Here is a 19,620-nt window from a genome sequence, read left to right on the forward strand (position 1 = left end):
ATGGAATACTAAGTTAGTCTTTAAAAAGAAGGACATTTTGCAATATTTTATAATCTGAATGAACCATGAAGACATTGTGCTAAGTTAAAAAAGCCAGTCACAGAAAAAAAAAAATACTGCATGATTCCACTTACAGGAGGTACCTAAAATATTCAAATTCATAGAATCAGAGAGTGGAGTGGTGGTTGTCCAGGGCAGGAGGAGTAAATGGAGAGCTACTAACCAGCAGGCTTTGCATGTAGTATCAACCAAACAAGATGAATAAGCTCTAGAAATATGCTCTTCAACCTTGTAACTATTATCAACAAAAACGTATTATACATTTAAAATTCTATATAGAGTAGATCTCATGTTAAGTGTTTTTACCACAATAAAATAAAATTAAACAATAAAAAGAGAAATTTCAGAATACTAATGTGCAAACAAAATGACAACAACCTTATAGAGAGAAAAAAAGGTTATCTACAAAAAAAATAAAGGCCAGAGTATCTTCAGACACATCAAGAGCACTAAACGCCAGAAAACAATACAGAAAGGACTTCAAAGTTGTAAGGGAGAAGTAATTGTCCAATCCAGAATTTCACATGTAGCCCAGCTCTCTCTCATTCATTCATATGAGTGAACAAAGAGTACAACCCACACCCCTACTTTTAGGAAGTTACTTGGGACTAGATACCAGCAGAGGTGAAAATAGAAACTCAGAGGAAGACATGACTCCAAGAAAGTAGAATTTAAACCAAGATAGCAGTAAATGGAAGCTCAGAGAATTGGGTGCAGTGAGGCCATTTTAGGGAACATACAGTCCAGACTCAGTCAGGATGATGGAAAGCAGGATTCTGAGGAGATAAAGATTAAGGAGAGAGCTTGACAATTTAGAATGGGAGGAGTGACATCACCAAGATGGTGACGTAGTTTATTCCCGACTTCCCCTCCACGAGACGAAAAACCACCTATACATGGACAAGACACCACGGAGAAAATCTTAGAATTCGGGGGTGAGGCTGAGGCACCCCCTTGCACCACAGAGATTGTGAAAAATGGAATATAAGATAAGGGCATGGTTTTCAGGGGAAAACTTTTAAAAAGAAAAGAAAGCCACTAAAAACTTTCAGAAAAATAAATTGGCAGTAGGGCATCATCACCTGTATTTGAAGCAACCTTGTAATTCTGCAACAGAAAATGAGTAGGCTTCAAGAAAAATATTCCAATGGATTCCCAACGCCCCCGTCCCCACAAATGTCCGAACACAACATGAGAAGACAAGGCAAGATTAAAGATGCTTCGATTTAAAGAGGTTAACAAAGAATGATGCTGAAATCACTTAGAGCAGATGTCCAAACTCACTCAGAAAACTCACTGAGGCAGGAAATGAAACTTAGCAGAATTACACGTTTGTAAAACAAAAATCAAATGTGAGTAATTGCTGTAGAAAATTGATCTGATGTGTAGGAGTTGATGTTTTTTCTTTTATTATCAAAATGTAAATGAGGCGTGAAAACTAGATTAAATATGAAATTGTGTAGAATTAAAACAAGGGTTTGGTGGAGATGACATAAACTTTGGAAAGCGTAAACATTACCTGTTTCCCCACTTCTCCCATCATTCAAGTGAAATTGGTATAGAGAAAGACACCAAGTTTATCCAGAAGCCTCATGTACCATGTCCCCCAGGCCTCCCTACCTCCGCACCCAGCTCTGCGCCTCTCGGTGTAACAGAGTCGGAGACGCTCACCTGAACATGGTCTTCATTTTCCGACTTCACTCCTTGCCAGCTGGCACTGATGCTCTTTTTTTTTCCCCCAAAATCCCTAGCTGAGTCTCAAGGTATCATGTTGGCTCACCAGAATAAAGATTATTTTAAGACCAGAGAAAGGTTCTTTGTCTTTTATTAGGTTCTTTCAAAGAGATCTGTTCTTTTGGAAAATAAAATTCTTACTGAATCAAGCAGCCTTACAGGTCTCTGGTACTGTTCACATGTGTCTGAATCACAGATATTCGGTTCCTGGATCCACTTGAACAGTCTACATCCCAACGATTATCTCAGGTAAGGAAAATGAAGGTGAAATTTACCCCAGATGCCGTAGTCCACTCATTCTCCCATTCATCAGCCATGCCATGATTAGTTACAGAGCATCTAATATCGCTAGGCACGGTGCTGTGTAGTGACACACAACAGTGAGCAGATTATGTGATAAGATTAATGTTTGAGGGGAAAAAAGTAGTTGGCTGCAGGATGAACAGGTTGGAGAGTAAAAAGAGCAGAGAGTAGAAGGTGATTGGGTGCCTAATGGACAGATGATGGGAATACGTAAAACCCTGAAGACGGGATGCTGGGGGAGGGGAAGAAAGGAGGTATTGAGGTCGCCCCCCATGTGCCAGGCTTCTTATCTGGATGCTGTTCTAGACAGCGTTTCTAGCAACCATCCTGTTGGGGTGCTGAAGGAAACCCTCTTGCAGGAAATCCCTGAAAAGTCCCTCCTTAGGATGGGACATTGCCACAGGCACTTGGCTTATCTCAAGGGTCTGCATGCTCATAAATTCACTCAACTTCCATACTCGCTAATTACACTCTGAGTTTAAACCTATCATGGAAGAATTTCAAACCACATGGGTGTTCGTTCATCTGCAAGCCAAAATTTGCTCAAGATAAGCCAGTAGGAATAACTTAACCTCAGGCCTCATGGCTCTGGAATGTATTCAGAACTTGATGATTTAAGGGAGAAGGTGTCTAAGGGATATTTCAGAGTTCTTTCCGGATGGAAAACAAACATTTTCTTTTTCTAATTGCCCCTTAAACTTGTCATTACTTGTCAGAAAGAGTCAAAATACATGTACCGTGCTTCAAAGGCACCAGTACCTAAGAGACCAGATCATGGAAAGATGAATCCTCACTTGTCTCTGCAGACATATGCTCTGAACACAGATGTTCGGGAAATGAAGGATCGGCACTTGCGATCATGTACTGCATCATTTCTTTGACCTCAAGATACAAGCAAACGAGAGAAGCCAAATGCGTCACTCACCAGGCTATAAAAATGAAACCAGCCACGTGCCTCTTATCTATGGCCTGAATTCCGTCTTGGCCTGAAAGATGGGGGATTTTCGTCAGAAAGCCAGCTGTTCCTTGTTCTGGTATGCTTCCTTGTGAAAGAGGGATGAAATCAGGGAACAGGAAAGAAGGGTTTTAGATTTCATTTAATTTAGCTAACACATCAGGCCGCGTGTTCACCGAGCTAACCCAACCTGCTGAAAGGAGAGAGAAACCTGAACACGTACCCAGCTTCCACTGTGACAGACTTTGGGAGTACGTCTTTACTACTGTTCTCAGCAAACCTGTGAGGGTGCAATTATTTCCTCCACTTTCAGATGAGGAAACCAAAGCTCTGTAAATTGCCCATGGTTACAGTGTCCCCTTTGTAGGGCCAGGACCCAAATCCAAGTCTAATTCTGGAACTCATATGGTCGCCTGAGTTTCACTCCTTCTCAGTAGTAAGTGCTGTATAAATACAAAGCTGTACGGTTATGATGAATATAAATAAAACAACACCAGAACGAGGAAGATGGCTCACATTTGGACACTAAGCCATGCGATGCTTCGTGTAAAGCTGTAGAATTTCGGAGATGAAAACCCAGGCATGTGAAGTGAAGGGATATATTCTCTGGGATCAGAAAGAACCAAATTCTAGTCTCAGCTCTCACTCTTACTTGCCACATGACCTTGAGCAAATTGCATAACCTCATAGCTGCAGGTTCCTCATCTGAAAAATAAAGTTTTCCCCACCTCCTAGGGTTTTTGGAAGGATTAAATGAGATGGTGTGACACGGTGAGAAGGAAAAGTCAAAGAGGAATTCACTAACCAAGTTATATCTCAACGGCAAGTTGAAGAAGTGCTCATGATAGAATTCTTTTTTTTTAATTAAAAATAATTTGGGGGGTGGGGGGAGGTGATTAGGTTTAGGTGATTAGGCTCTGGATCGAACCCAGGGCTTTGTGTATGCCAAGCATGCACTCTGCCACTTGAGCTATACCCTCCCGCTCTCATGATGCCATTCTGCAGAGACTCACGTCAACGCACATTTAAGTTTTCTGTCTGCTGGAAAACAAACTCATTTCAAAACCCTACTAGAGTTCTGTCTATCAGAAACCTGCTTATCCAGCGCTCTGCCAGGAAACAATAACCGTAAATTCCCTATTAGTGTCAACAGCACGATGGGCGACACACACATGTACATTTTCAGCCCAACTCCCAGTAAGAATGGAGGTAAATGCAGCAATTAGCAGGCGGTTACACTAGGCTTCAGAACCTTATCTGCTGTTCTTATGATCACAAAATTGACACCCACACACAGTTTTGTAGGGAAGGAGCTTATCTCTGGTTAAATAAAAGCTGTTTTCCATTTTTAAAAAGTGATAAACTAATTATTAAAGAAATAGAACATACTTTTTTTCCAGAAAAAGTATCCTAGTGCTCCCAAGAGCTATCACCTCTTCCTGTGATGGTTGTTATGCAGAGTTTGTTTACATTGTTATAATTTTATTATAGAGACCCTACCGTTTTACCCAGGCTTTTCCTGTAATGTAGCAAAGATACTTTTAGCAGAGTGCTTAAATCTCTGCAAACAGAATGTGAGATCCAGGACATCCTGCTAAGCTGTTCTGTGTCCTTGAGCTGGACCCTCAAACTGCGTAAGCCTCAAACTTCCACATACAAAGCGAGGACAGTGACAGGCCCCAGGCTACTGCAGGGCTGTGTGAGGGCAGAGTGAGGTGGTCTGTGTAGAACCCTTAGGAGGACCCTGGGTAGAAAGTAAGAACACAATAAAATTATATTGTTGATCACGAAGAGGACTTTCTATGATTGCACATGACAAAAAGAATATCGACCAGTTTCGGCAAATGGAAGCACATTTACTTCCAAAATAGAAAGTCCAGCTGTAGACCCGACCAAGAGACTCAGTCAGTGGAGTGACTCTCGCTGGGAGACGAGCCCTGCCCGTGGCTTGGCAGGGGGGCTGCGGTGAAGCAGGCAGGTGCTTCCCAATGCCCCCAGCCCAGGGCTGGGGGGAGAGCCTCTTCCTGTTAGCGCCTGCACGAGTCCCAGGAGTCCCTCTGTTTGGAGTCACTTGCTCACCCAAACGACGACAATTGCTGGGAGAATTTGATGCTTTGATTGATAAATTGTGGTAGGCTAGTTAACAGCGCCCCAAAGATGTTCAATAGTCCCAGGAAACTATGACTATCATAACTTCCATGACAAAAGAGACCTTTCAGATGTGGTTAAGTTAAGGATCTTGAGATGAAAAGATTATCGTGGATGATCGGGGTGCACCCGAGGTAATCACAAGGGCTCTTATAAGAGGGAGGCAGAGGGGTCAGACGTCAGGCAATGCGATGATGGAATCGGTGATCAAAGTAACCACAAGCCAAGGAATGCCAGCAGGAAGTGCAAGCTGGAGGTGACAGAGAACGTGTTCTTTTCCTGGAGCCTCTGCAAGGAGTCAGCCTTGCCTGCCGACACCATGATTTTAGCCCCACGAGAACCATTTTGGACTTCTGACCTCCAGAATTATAATTCTCTAAGCTTGTGGTAATTTGTTACAGTTGCACCAAGAAATCGAACACGCGAGTCTTGGGTCACAGTCCTTCCTCCTGATGTGCTCAGATCACGTGGATGAGACGGGAGGGATGACTCCCCAGAGGAAAACAGAGACGCTGTCATCGCGTAGAACGAGTATCAGGGAAAAGTCCACAGTGTTTCCGTATCAACACTGGTTGCTGCAGCTTTTTAATGTGGTTGTTCTTTTTTTTTTTTTTAATTCTGCATGAACAACACTACCATAGCTGACTGCACTCTTGAGTAGCTTTGCCGTAGTACACGTCCTCCAACCTCTGTGCCTGTATGTAGGATCCTTGAAAGGAGGGATCTTTCCTTTTTCACCCTGGACACGCATGATGTTGAGATGACAATACAGTGTGGTGATCTGTGCCGCAAATCCGTATGTCGTTTTTAAATTAATATTGATCACATCACAAAAAGATACCTGACAGCAGTAATGAATGTCACACCAGTCAGAATGGCCATCATTCAAAAGTCCACAAACGATAAATGCTGGAGAGGGTGTGGAGAAAAGGGAACCCTCCTACACTGTTGGTGGGAATGTAATTTGGGGCAGCCACTGTGGAAAACAGTATGGAGATTCCTTAAAAACTAAAAGTAGACTTACCCTATGATCCAGCAATCCCACTCCTTAGCATATATCTGGAGAGAACTCCAATTTGAAAAGATACATGCACCCCAATGTTCATAACATCACTACTTAAATAGCCAAGACATGGAAATAACCTAAAAGTCCATGGACAGATGACTGGATAAAGAAATTGTGATATATGTATACAATGGAATACCACTCAGCCAACAAAATTAACGCCATTTGCAGCAACATGGATGGACCTAGAGATCATCATACTAAGTGAAGTAAGTCAGTCAGAGAAACACAAATGTCATATAATATCACTTATATGTGGAATCTAAAAAAAAATGAGGCAAATGAACTTATTTACAAAACAGAAATAGAGTCACAGACATAGAAAACAAATTTACAGTTACCAAAGGGGATATTGGGGGAGGAATGAATTTGGAGTTTGGGATTAACCAATACAGACTATTATACGTAAAATAGATAACCAACAAGACCCTGCTGTACAGCACAGGGAACTATATTCAATAACTTGCAATAACCTATAATGAAGAGAATATAAAAAAGAATACACATATATGTGTAACTGAAACACCATGCTGTACCTCAAAAACTAACAGCATTGTAAGTCAACTATACTTAATAAAAAATAAAAAGAAGTGGTGAACATGATCAGACAAAGCAAAGCAAACTGCGTTACATCAACGTAAGCGCTAGGCCTCCTTCTTTCACTAACAGGCTTGTTCATCTTAAGGACCCCACTTTCCTCCTTTGAGTCTTGAGTCAGAGTCTGCAGAAAAGCAGGAGGTGAACGAGCTAAGTGATCTCAAAGCCGTTTTCTCCGTAGCCGTGGCATTGATTGCAAGGGGAGTATGGTCTCTTCTTGGGGCACAAGGAGATTGTGAGGTGGGGTGGGGTAGAGGGTTCTGAGTCTGAGAGGGTTGGCATAATATTGAAAAGAAAGCTTATAGCACAGGGAACTATACTCCATATCTTGTAGTAGCTTACAATATCAGGGAATATGAAAATGAATATATACATATTCATGTGTGACTGAAGCATTGTGCTGTACACCAGAAACTGACACAACATTGTAAAGTGACTATACTTCAAAAATAAAAAACTAAAAGTCAATCAAAAAACTAATCAAGAGGCCCGAGCACCAAATTCCAGGGCCAACTCCACCAGCACCCAGTTTTCTCTCCTATGTAATGTAAGAACACTGTAATTGAATCCATGGCCATGACAGTAAAGGGGGTTTCCAGGGAGGAATGGGCTGGAGGAAAGTTACGTTTCTGAGAGGTAATGATACTGAAGTCATCTGGGAGATCCGTTTAATTGCAAATGGAACAACCAGGGAGAAATTAATCCTGACAGCCTCCTTGAATGCCAGAATTCAAAGCAGAGGGTCTTGGATAATATGGACAAAATCCACAGGAGATTTTGACCCATCTTCATTCTCCCAATCTACCCCAGCCCCACCTCTGCCCATTGAGAACCCGGGTCTAGATTATATTCAACTTCTTCTGCAGTTCTCTGTCTTCATTGACCTACAATTCTATGCACTGTTTTTCCAGGTGCTGGGGCTCTTCAGACACAGGAGAAAGACATGGAACTACCAGCACCGCCATGTTTTCCACCCGCTGCTTTTTTCTGGGCCAGGATGCAGACAGGGCTTTGTGCCAGCGTGCCCAGGCTTCAGGACACTGTCCCAGCACCAAGCCACCTCGGCCCGAAGGGCTGCAATGACACAGGCCACCCCAGGGCTCAAAGGTAGGATCCTGAGGTTCCCAGGCGAGCACACGCAAGTGAGGAGTCAAATCTGGCAGCCACACTGGCTGCCTCCCGCGGTGAGATGCTGGCCGCTGCGAGATTCTCGCAGGTTCCGAAACTCAGTTTTTCCTGACAATTCAGCATCAGGCTCTGACAAGACAAGCTGCTTCATTATCCATCTGGGAAAGAGGGACAAGCAATTTTGCTAAGGCAGTAATTGTCGATGGGGGAAGTTGCTCTATCCAGGGAAATGCGTGTTGCCTAGCGCCATGTTGGGCCATTAGCAAGTCATTTCCAGGACGGCTCTAAAAAATGAAACCATCTTTATTTGATGTGGTGTCATCACCACTATTTATGACTCAGACCAAACATTCAAATCATGGGAAGTCTGAGCAATTCAGCAAATGAGAAGAGACTAGAAAACTAAAGAAAAAGTAACAGTTGGGTCATAGGACATCTCTGCTTTACCAAAGACAATTAACTCTTAAAAAGGAGCATGACTGAAAAATTAGAAGGCTACCTCATGACTTTTACAAGAAAAGGAGGGGTCAAAAGACTGATACTGAGTGTTACTTTTTGTCAAAAATGAGCTATATTCTTCACATTTGGGATCTTTTAAATCTGCAAAAGAAAACTTAGAACTGTGTTGATTTTATCGATGAAAATATTGAGGAACAAAACACCATCATGCATTGTGTAAAATGATTTCTCCAAGCTCTTCTAGTGTATAAGTGGGGAGAAAAAACCCTCCTCCTTTACTTTCCAGAGCAACCTGGCTGTGTCTCTTGGTCTAAACTGAAGAATCTTTGTCCTCCCAAGCAAAACATTCCGTGGCTGCCTTCCTGGTTGACTTGGGGTGATGGTGGTGTCTGGAAAAGAGTCTTAGTCACAACCACCAGTCACTGTGCACCTGACCAGATGCTCGTCTAGGAATCTGACAAGTCATATGTGTGATCTGGGAATTCTGTTTCCCAGTGACGGAAACCCACATCAAATTGGCAAAAGTAAAAGGGGAATTTGGTGTCCACCAAATATTGAGGCATTTGAACACAGGGTTAAATGACTTAATGGGAGAAACATAGGGCCCATTGTTTTCTTTTAAACAACTTTGTTGAGGTGTAATTTCTTTACAGTAAGCCATGCATATTCTAGACGTACAATGTGATGAATTTTGATAGATGTACACACCTATGAAACCACCGCCACAATCACGATACGTAACATTTCCATCATTCCCTAGGGGTGCAAACTTCAAACTCCCAGTTTATCCCTTCCTACCCTCTTTACCCCCTGGTACCCATGAGTCTGTTCTCTATGTCTGTGAGTCTGCTTCTGTTTTGTAAATAAGTTCATATGTCTTTTTTTTTAGATCCCACATAGAAGTGATATCATACGGTATTTTTTCTTTCTCTTTCTGGCTTACTTCACTTAGAATGGCGATTTCCAGGTCCATCCACGTTGCTGCAAATGGCATTATTTTATTCTTTTTTGTGACTGAGTAGTATTCCATTGTGTGTGTGTGTGTGTGTATATATATATATATATATATATATATATATACCAACTGGAACCAGGGGCTCAGGACGCTGCTACAATGTGTCCTCTTTCTCAGTCTCTACTCCTGCTTGTGCCTATAGTCCCTGCATCACCCTCACTCTCTTGCTACAGATGGGCTTGCTCCGTGTAGCAGGAAACATGTCTCCCAGTCTCTGGGGACAGACTGACTCACATTCCTTCTGGTCCAGACTTAGAAAACAGCTCACCTCCTATTGGGTGCCCACCCTTGGGCCGTCATCTAAGGCCAGACAAATAGCTCTGTATGATCGTGGTAGCTCCTGTCCTGACAACACACATGAAGTGGGAAAAGAGAACTTTCCAGAGCAGTAAGACTCCTGGGCTGACCTTACCATTGGCATCCAAGGCACAATGGAGGCGTACAGCCATTGGGCAAGGGAGAAACTTCCATGAAGTCTAATGTAAACATTTCAATGTCCTGGGAACTTGGTTACCTTTTCAAACTCCAAGTAGACAGCTGTCAAGACTTCAGAGCATGCACGCACTCACTTATTCATTCCTCAGACATTTACTGGTGCTAAAATAGAAGAAAAAGTAAGAATAAGATATGCTCTCTACCCTCAGAGTTTACTGCCTGCCAGGGGAAACAGACAAGTGCACTAATGATGTCAGTATTGTGAGCCGAGTGTGTTAATGAGGGTCCGTAGAGGGCAGTGTTTTTCATGCTGTATGTTGAGACCCATCGGCAGGTCATTAAATCAGTTTGGTAGGCTGCAGACAGCATTTTAACAAAAAGAAATAAAACAGGCCAGAATATACCAGTGTGTGTTGCACAGCAGCAAAGATGCAAGCATCCGGTGAAACAAGTGTGTTTCAATTGTGTTGGAGGCTGTGAATGTGGAGGTTTGTGTACCAAGTCACGAAGTAAAATGCGTCTCTTCCTTGCATCAAGTATCTTTGAAAAACACTAATATGGTGTGAGCAGGAACACAGAGAAGGGACGTCTAAATGAGACTAGCAGGAGGTGGCAGAGGAAAGGTTTCTGAAGAAGAGAGTGCTTCATCTGAACCCCGGAGAAAGGCAGCAATTCCAAGAGAAAGGGCAGCTTGGGAGGAGCCAAGAGGCGTGAGAAAGCAGGGCGGCTTGAAGAAGCCTCGCAGCTGAAGAGCAGCAGCTGGGGACCTCCGACGGGCCAAGCTGTTAGCCAGCTCATGTGGTTTTCATCTCAAAACCCCCAACAACACATTCTGTCACTCAGAATGAACCCTCAATCCTCCAAATAACCCGTGAGACCCCAGGCAACCGGTCCCTCCTTCACAGTTGCCGCCTTGTTCATTCACTTCGTATATTCTAGCTACGCTGCCTTCATTCCTGGCCCCAGATATTCCACCTGCTCCTACCTCGGGATTCTGTGCGTGCTCTTCCATTTGCCTGAAGTGTTCTTCCCCGGATATCTGAATGCCTCCCTCTCCTCCTCCTTCCCATTTCTGCTCACATGTCCCTTATCAGTGAAGCCTTCTCTGAGCGCTCCATGCAAATGCAGAGCCCAGCACCCCCTTTTCCCTCCCTTGCTACGCTTACTTATGACATTCAACATTTAACACAATTGATTTTTGTCTTATTTCTATCTTCTGCTCCACTAGGGTGCATGTTTCAAGAAGGCAAAAATTTACACCTACTTTAATCCCTACTGTATTCCCTGATGCTTATTTCAATGCCTTGTATGGGGCAGGAACTCAACACGTGTCTGGTGAATAGATTAATGAATTGGGATAATAATAGTACTGACTTCATACGAGGGTTGAAGTCTTCAGTAACTGATGACAATAACTTAATATGGTGACTGACATAATAAGTGATCAGCAACTATGAGTTTGTGCTACTAACAATTCTTAGTCATGGCTGCCTTTGTCTAAGGTGGACACTTAAACGTAGTCTGCATTCTGGGGACAAAAATAGGCAGCAATAATCAGGTGGGAGCCGCAGAATCTAGACATAGCTCTATAAAACGATTTGTTCAGATTCTTTAACGGGAAGCTTTAGGATAACACACCCCATGTAGTTGAAAGTGAATACAATTCACCCACAAAATGAGAACTCTAAATTGTTTACTATCTTTCTGATCAATGCGTTATGCTATAAATACTGCACAGTAGATTTCTAATGGAAACGTCAATCTCTTCTTCAATAATGTGGTCAGCTCTAGCCAGATACAACTGGAAGACAAGACTGTAGTTTTCTTTGCCTGGATTTCTTCCTTTCTCTCCCGAAGTTTGAGGAAGGTGTCCTTTTTTTGGCAACAAACGTTTTCGGAGTGCCTAATCTATCAAGGCACTGTTCAAGGGAAGAAGGATTCGGCAGCGAAGAAGACAGGCTTGGTTTCTGCCCTCACAGAGCTTTACTCTGGCAAGAAAGAGGGGTGAGCATGTAAGAAATTACAGCAGGAAAGCGTTAGCAGGTGGAAGAACGCATATGACAGAAGCAACTAACTTAACTGGGGGTGAGGAAGGAAGATGGGAGAAGATAATTCTTTGCTTCTCAGAAGAGGGGAGGCTTAAGGAGAGGTGTGAAGTTATCCTGGGAAAGATTAACACACAAAGCAAAATAAAACAAGAAAATTCTTGGCAGAGAAGCTATCCTGGTAAAGTGAAGGGTGCTTCCAGGCGGGCGGGAAATACGTATGATGGCTTGAAGCCTGGAGAGTCGCTGAAGGCCTCAAAGTCTTAAACATTCTGAAAGGTGCTCTTAAAGGTAACACAAGGCTTACCTGCCGTATCACACAACTGGCTTGGCCATAATGAGCACAGTTTCTCAGACTCTATTAGTGATGGCAGAAAATTCTTAATCTTCCTTTAACATATGTTCAAAGTTAACATTAAATATTAATAAACAAGATTTGATTATTTTTCTACAGTACACTCTGAAAATACCTCCTGATGACTTTTAAACCCTGCCTAGAATTCTCTGTTATCCAGGTTCTGGAATTTTCTGTCTCACTCAGTCACAAGAGCCCACAGCTGCCTTGCACTTTGTATACTGACCTTCTGTCGGAGATTCTTACATATTCATGCGTATCATGCCTTCTCTTTTTCTTTTTCTTTTTTTTTTAATTGAAGTATAGTCAGTTTACAGTGTGTCAGTTTCTGGTGTGCAGCATAGTGCTTCGGGCATCCATGTACATACACGTACTCCTCTTCATATTCTTTTTCATTATTGGTTACTACAAGATATTGACTATAGTTCCCTATACAGTGTGAACTTGCTGTTCATGTATTGTATACATACTAGTTAACATTCGCAATAGTCTTCCTCCTTTTTATGAAAAGAGTAACTTACTAGTAGAGACTGAGCCAAACGCAGATCCTGACTGTAGGCGCCACGTGGGAGCCTTGGCAATTCCTTCCACTATCAAGGCCCAGCTAGGGCTGCCCTACAGAGCACTGGGTAGACGGGCCGATCCCAGGAAATCTCCAGTGTAGGTGCAGAGATAAGGCATGTAAGTAGTAAAAGACAATTAGCAAGACAATGCAAACTTTGTGAGGTGACGAGTGATTCATCCAAAAAGTAATAGAAAATCAAGAGAAAAAGAGACCATCACAGTCAGAAAGGCATCCAGGAGCAATAACAGTTTGAACCAGATCTTGAACCATGAGTAGGATTCTGACAGATGGGTACCAGCTGGGTAATCCCACCCAGGGCCAGGGAAGGTGGTGGGGGTGGAGGGCAGAGAGGCTGGAGAGAGAGCATGAGTGAAAAATCTTTGTAGAAACCTGCAGTTAGTGTTCTGGGGTTCCGTAGAGATTCTCTTGAAGTTAGTCATCTCTTTGCTTGCAAACTTAGATTCATTCATTCATCTAAATGAGGACGTGCTTATTAAAAACCTAGGATTCTGCAAACTTTTAGGATAGGATTTTAAATCGAACCAAGGAAATATGAAACAATGTTTAAAGAGTAAAGGCGTGAATCATGATAGTCAGCTCTTTTACAGTCTGAGCTATTTAAGTTCAAAGCTCAAGAAATTACACATTTAAGTGCCTAAGTAGTCTTCAGTTGACTTTTAATTAACCTCTTTTGCCATTTCTCATCCAGGGAAATTGAAAAATATTTTTATAGTCCAACAAAAACCTACTTTATGAAAGAGTTACACAAATTTGAAAGTCACTCATAATAATCTTTCAGAACATGTGATGTTTGTAGCTGAACCAAGTCAAACTGTATTTATCCCTTATCCATCCTAGTTATCTTGGCATCACTCTCTTATTAATAAGATTCAGACAAAGTTCAGCCTTCTGGCACAAAAGTGAAAACCCACGGTGATTTTAAAAATGATTTTCTCTAATCAGGCAGCGTCTCATTAGTTGTGATTCCTTTCTTTCAGATTCTGATGTTTGCAGATGCTTTTGAAGGGAACAAAATTTCAAACGTGCTCTCCCAAGTATGCACCTGCCTCTTCTGGCAGTTGTCTTCTTCTAGCATTCTGGGTTGGAGGAGAGGATTCTTTTTTTTTTCTACTCAGCTGAATTTAATCTCAAAAAAAATGATACCCATGCCTTTTTCTTTAAACCTCTATATGTTTTTCTTTAAACCTTCACCCCCTGTTCAAAAGAAGACGACCATGATCGATTTGCCTTTAAAAAGGATATAAAGCCTATGTCATTCAATTTTTATCTTGAAGACAGTAAGTGGAGTCCTCTAGTTCCCTTGGCACCCAAAACAATAAGGTTCTTATGTTTCCCATGGTAACTAGCCATCAAAACGGAATCCCTAGTGTGTCAGTCAGGGTAGGCGAGGCTGTGCTCCAGTAACAAGTAAACTTTGTGATCACAGTGGTTCAGCACAACAGAAGTTGGTTTCTTCCCCATGCAAAGTCTAATGCGGCTTGTCTGGGATGCTCCTTCATCCAGCGACTCAGGGATACATGCTCTCTTCATCTATAATAGAGCCACCGTAACATGCCGTTTTTAGGGTCTCCTCAGCACAGGGAGGAAAAGGGAGAAGAAACACACCTTATACCTGCCTCTCCATGGAAGTAACGTGTATCATTCTGTTTCAGATTCTTCGGACAGAAGGAGTCCCTTGGCCTCAACCTAATTGCCAGAGCAAGTGGGAAATGAAGGGGGAGCACAGGACGTTTGTCAAGGAATAACCGCCTCTGGATCAGTTAGATAATTGATTACACCTGCGTCTATGCTAAGCCCAGTTCAGAAGAAGCAGATGGAGAACGTGATGTTTTCAAATCATTGTCTGGAAGTAATCTGGACTGCAAAGTGTATACATTCTGGAGACAGAGTATATTTACTGCCTGGCCTACCCCTTTCCAACAATAAGACCTTCAGCAGATCACACGTACACTCTGAGTTTCAGTGTCGTCATCTGTAAAACGGAAAGAATATTGACAAGGCAGCTGTGAGGATTAGAAATAATCCTCTAAAGCTTCTGGAAAAGGGCCTGGCAAATACTACCTATCCACCTTTAAAAGTAGTAATTATTGGTAACGTATTTTATTGATGATAACAAAACGGTGATATCATTATCATCATGCAAAATAATTAGTTTGTTATATTTAATTTACCAAAAATAATTAAAACAATTTTGAAGTGTAAGCATCTCTTGAGACTTTCGAGTTGAGTTCAGAGGTGGCCTGGGCCCTGCATTGAATTTACTGTTAGCAGGAAATATGATATGTTATTAAATGTAGAATTTCTCATTTTAGATTTGAAAAAAAAAAAACAAGCTTTTAAAGCAATTGCAAACTTTTTAAAGGGACATCAATGTAAGCGGAGACGTGTTTCCATGGCAATGTCTGAACAACACAAAGGGAAGAAGAAGGGAAGGGGCATTTAGTGAGCACACACGTGATGTTAAGCAGTGTGCTTGGCACTCTGGATCCAAAGTCTGTCTAAAACACAGGAACACGCTATGAGATCAGGAGGATGGTCACCGTTTAATGGAAGAACAAGCGGAGTCAAGGGTAGAGGGACTTTCCTCAACCATTTAACTGTGGCCTGAGTGGGACCCGCAGCTCCTGCTCAGTTTCTCTGCACCACTGAGCCTCCTGCAACTGCATCTTCGTTGTTTCTCACGCAGAACGCCCCACGTTTCCTCAGCCTCATTCCTCTCTTTGTTCCCACACTTTCTCAGGGCTTCTCCGAGGGTTAACATACAAACCTTCATCTCCAGCCTCATCTCTTACCAGCACCCCAGGCCCCCATTTCCTTCTGACAATAGGATAAGTGTCTTTAGATGCGCCACCTTGCCTACTCAGACCATTCTCTCTTATAGCGGAAAGCCTGTGATAAAAACGGGGAGGGTGGTGGCGCACCGCAGTCCCCTTGCCGAGCCATCCTGCGGAGGGTCAGTTAGGCAAGAGTCATCGACAGAGGCCCCGTCTGGGGGAAACATGGTGAGGAAGAGAATACATGCACGGTCTCAAAGGGTCATTCATTGAGAAGGGAAAGACAGTCACTATTCAGTGATGAAAACAGATGACGTGCTGGCTGTGTGATCAAAATCACCCTTAGCAATGAGCAGCGGTGGGGTGACCGCAGCCTCTGGATGGGATGCACTGAGGAGGAAACGCTGCCACTGATGAATAACCTGAATCTAATCATCAGGAAACATGGGACAAACGTGCACTGAAGAGTAGCCGACAACTGGCCTGGATTCTTCAAAAAGGTCAACGTACAGAAGTGGGAAGAACTGAGAAACCTTCCAGATTGAAGGAGGCTAAATAGACATGGCCACTAAACGGACCAGATCCTGTACTGAAGGGGACAGGGCTTCAAGGATACTAACCAGACAATTAACAAATATGGGACATTGGAAGGTAAATTTGATGAAAGCATTGTAATAATGTCACATTTCCTAAATGTCACAGTATTGTGGTTATTTAAGAGAACATTCTTGTTCTTAGGAATTATAGACTGAAATAGTAAGAAGGAAAACCGCAGAATGCATGTGATCTGCTTTCAAATGGTTCGGAAAAACAAATCATCATTTTAGAATTCATAATTTGCACACACATATCTGCATAATATATGTATGTGTGTGTATATATTTGTATATCTATTTATATAAAGAGAAGATGATGAAGCGAACGTGGCAAAATGCTAAAAACTGGTGAGTCTGGCAGGCGTGTATGCAGAAGTTCTCTAGAGAGACTGTTTTCTCAGCAATTCAATGAGCTTTAGAAGCTTAAACAAATTGAAGTTTCTATTAATAGTGAGTAATTACTGTGTGCCCATCGTTTGCTACAGCGTGTCCTCGGCAGGTCACAGGCATTCTTTCTACACTTTCTAAAAAGCTCTGGATGTGGAAATGTGTCTTCATTTTCATGTGTAGATATGAGGAAATTAAAACAGGATACTCACTGCAGGATGTGGCAGGATCCCAGATTTGAATTCAGACCAGGCTCACTTCCCCTCGCTAGAAAGGACAGTTCCCTTGAGGTCAGGAAGGAAGAGGCGGGGCTTCACCTTTCTGGAGCTCACAGCCGGCAGGGAGGGTAGAGGAGGGAAGAATAGGTAAGAACTGGATGCTGTGACGGTACTGCTAAATTCTCCCAGCCACTGTTTATTGAACGCTTACTACACACCAGTGCCAGGGGGTCATAGTGAGCTCTCTGGGACCAGAGCTGTGGACGGCAGAGCCCCGGGCTCCACCCTCCTGGAGCTCCCACTGCAGGGGATGTGATGGCACTGGTGAACGCAGGCACTGCAGGGAGCACCTGGATGAGCGTTTCACCTGGACTAGGAGGCTGAGGCAGGCTTCTCAGGGAGGACGCTACTGCTGCCCTGATGGATTTCAGAGATGGGTGAACCTGTGAAACCTTGCTTACCTCTGTGTTCTAAAGCCTGGCACACGGGGAATTCACCAGCTGGTGAACTTGGAGAAAGGATATAAAGGTGTTCTCTACTGTGTGCAGAGGCACTATTTCTCACCGAATGAGTGAATGAATGAGTGAGTGAGTGAGTAAATCCCCACCTGTGACTGCGAGGAGCCCAGTGGGATGAGCTGTCCTACAGGGAAGCCTCTCTGTCCTTCTTCCAGGTCGCCAGAGGGAGGGGGCCGGTCCCAGCAAGCCTTTCCCTCCCTCACTGATCCAGCAGTGAGAAGAATTTGAGGGCATCGGCTCATGACTGACCCCAGTCAGGGGGCTTCCTGATCGCCCTGGCTTCTGTGATATGCTTTTCAATTAGAGGAAATACTTTACTAAGAAAAGCCGCTCAGCTCAGTCTCTTACTCACTCTCTCTCTCTCTTTTTTTTTTTTTTTTTCCTTCCTGAGTTGCTCAATACTTTCTGAAGCTCTTATTTTCACAGAGGAAAGCTGGGCCGCCTTCCCGAAGCTTGCCTTGGGTTTTGTCCTTGCCAATGTTGTGTGAAGCCAGCAGCCCACGTGCCTCTCTCGGTCGGAAGCAAGGGCCTTCGGCACCAGCCAAAGATCACAATCATTGTCATAACAAAACCATGCACTTCCAGTTCTGCTCGGTGTTTTTCCTTACATGCTCTCTTTTCATGTACAGAGTAGACTTACGAGGATGTGAACGACCCTTGCGGATAAAATGCCTGGGGATTTCTGCATCCCTTTGCCTGATGCCTCAGAAACCCCCAGGGGAGTCCCCTTGGGGCAGGAAGCCCTGCTGACTCATTTCTCTGAACTTTGCTCAGCCAACCAGGCCAGCCAACTCAGCTCTTGCTTGTCTGTGTTCCCTGTAATGGAGTTCCGAGATCCAAATTCCAGGTGAGGTATGTTTCACTTGATAAATAGATCTCATAGCTAGAAGGAAAAAAAAAATAAAGGTGGGAGACTAGTAATCAGCTGCAAAGTTACAATATCATCCTATTATTGGTAAGGAAATACATGCCTAGTAAAGTAGATCGTTTCATTTGCCTAAAATGACAAAACTAATTCGGGGCAGAGCAGAAACTGAGTCCTCATTCTAGGCATCATTCTGATTTCTACTCTAGAACATGCGACGGTTGCATCTGGCTAAACCAGTCACAGTGAATGAAAAGGACCAGTGATTGGGCCCAGGAGGGAAGAAAATAACAATTAAAAAAAATCCGGAAAGCTGAATTTCTGGCATGCCCTCCCCCACCCCCAACCCCCGCTTCCTGTGCCTGACTCTCGGATCTGAGTTCCTGACTCTGGAGAGCTTATAGAAGCCATGGTGCAGCCACCTCTTTCTTCCGGACGGAGCTTCACTTCCCTTGCTGGGAACCCCTCTGGCTGTGGGAGCGCAGGGCCCTCTGTTCCGGCTCCTGCATGTTCTTCCAGGTGGGAGCTACCTTGTCATGTTTACACACCCCCTCTCCCCCGTCCTTATGAACTGAAAGACTAGGTCTGGGCCAGGAGGCTGGCTGTCTGCAACTGAATTGCACTTCTAGGAGGTCCAAGGGGTGATTATTCCCAAGCATTCAGCAGACTCAGCACATTTTTAAACACACTTTTTCTTCCTGTAAAGAAAAAGATGTTGGCTTGTAGCTTCCTTACCTGTAATTTCTTAGAATGGTTTTCATACTCTTCCTTTTTAATATCCCTTCCTTCTTCCTTCCTTCCTTCCTTCTTTACTTCCTTCCTCCGGTAATCTTCCTCTCTCTCTCTTTGGCCAAAACAATACCATTTTTTTCCTGTTCAATCCCTGAAGACAGCACCAAATTACATTTATTTTTAAATGATGACAACAGTGGAATTACTGAGAACCATTTAAAAAGAATGGTTAAAAACTGAAAGTTCGCAGAGTTGATTCTCCATGAAATGATACTGATTTGATAGATCCAGGGGCTGAGCATTACCTTCTTCTGTCACGTGAATCAAGTATCATCTTTTCATTTTAAAAGAAGTGATTATATCGGCATCTCTGTGATTGTCTGTGGGCTGCGTCCTTTCTGTGAGGTAGAATGTCCATTCGCATAGTCACAATGGAACTTGAGGAATGTCAGCTCAGGACACTGTACAGCTCAGGACATGTACTTATTTTCCCAGTTTCTCCCCTGCTCTGACTGCCTGGCTGAGCAAAAAATAAATAAAAGTTGTGGTTGTTTGTCCTATTGCAAGGTGATCATATGCACCAAATAAACAAATGGAACGGCCCTTCAAATTTTCCACATAGGCCATAGGTTAGAGCGGACCAG

The 19,620-nt window shown here is 43.2% G+C and overlaps 1 long non-coding RNA gene across 1 annotated transcript; it reads right to left on the reverse strand.

Annotated features, from left to right (window-relative positions):
- Window positions 1-4,893: 4,893 nt before the first annotated feature.
- On the reverse strand, window positions 4,894-19,373 carry LOC140688060 (uncharacterized). The gene is made up of 6 exons (XR_012062758.1): window positions 19,282-19,373; window positions 18,980-19,127; window positions 17,469-18,262; window positions 16,856-16,964; window positions 9,980-10,062; window positions 4,894-6,176 (listed from the first exon to the last, which is right to left on the reverse strand). It is a non-coding gene; the product is annotated as an uncharacterized lncRNA (long non-coding RNA).
- Window positions 19,374-19,620: the final 247 nt, after the last annotated feature.

The sequence above is a fragment of the Vicugna pacos genome, chromosome 2 (assembly GCF_048564905.1).
Source record: "Vicugna pacos chromosome 2, VicPac4, whole genome shotgun sequence".
Classification (NCBI taxonomy): Eukaryota; Metazoa; Chordata; class Mammalia; order Artiodactyla; family Camelidae; genus Vicugna; species Vicugna pacos.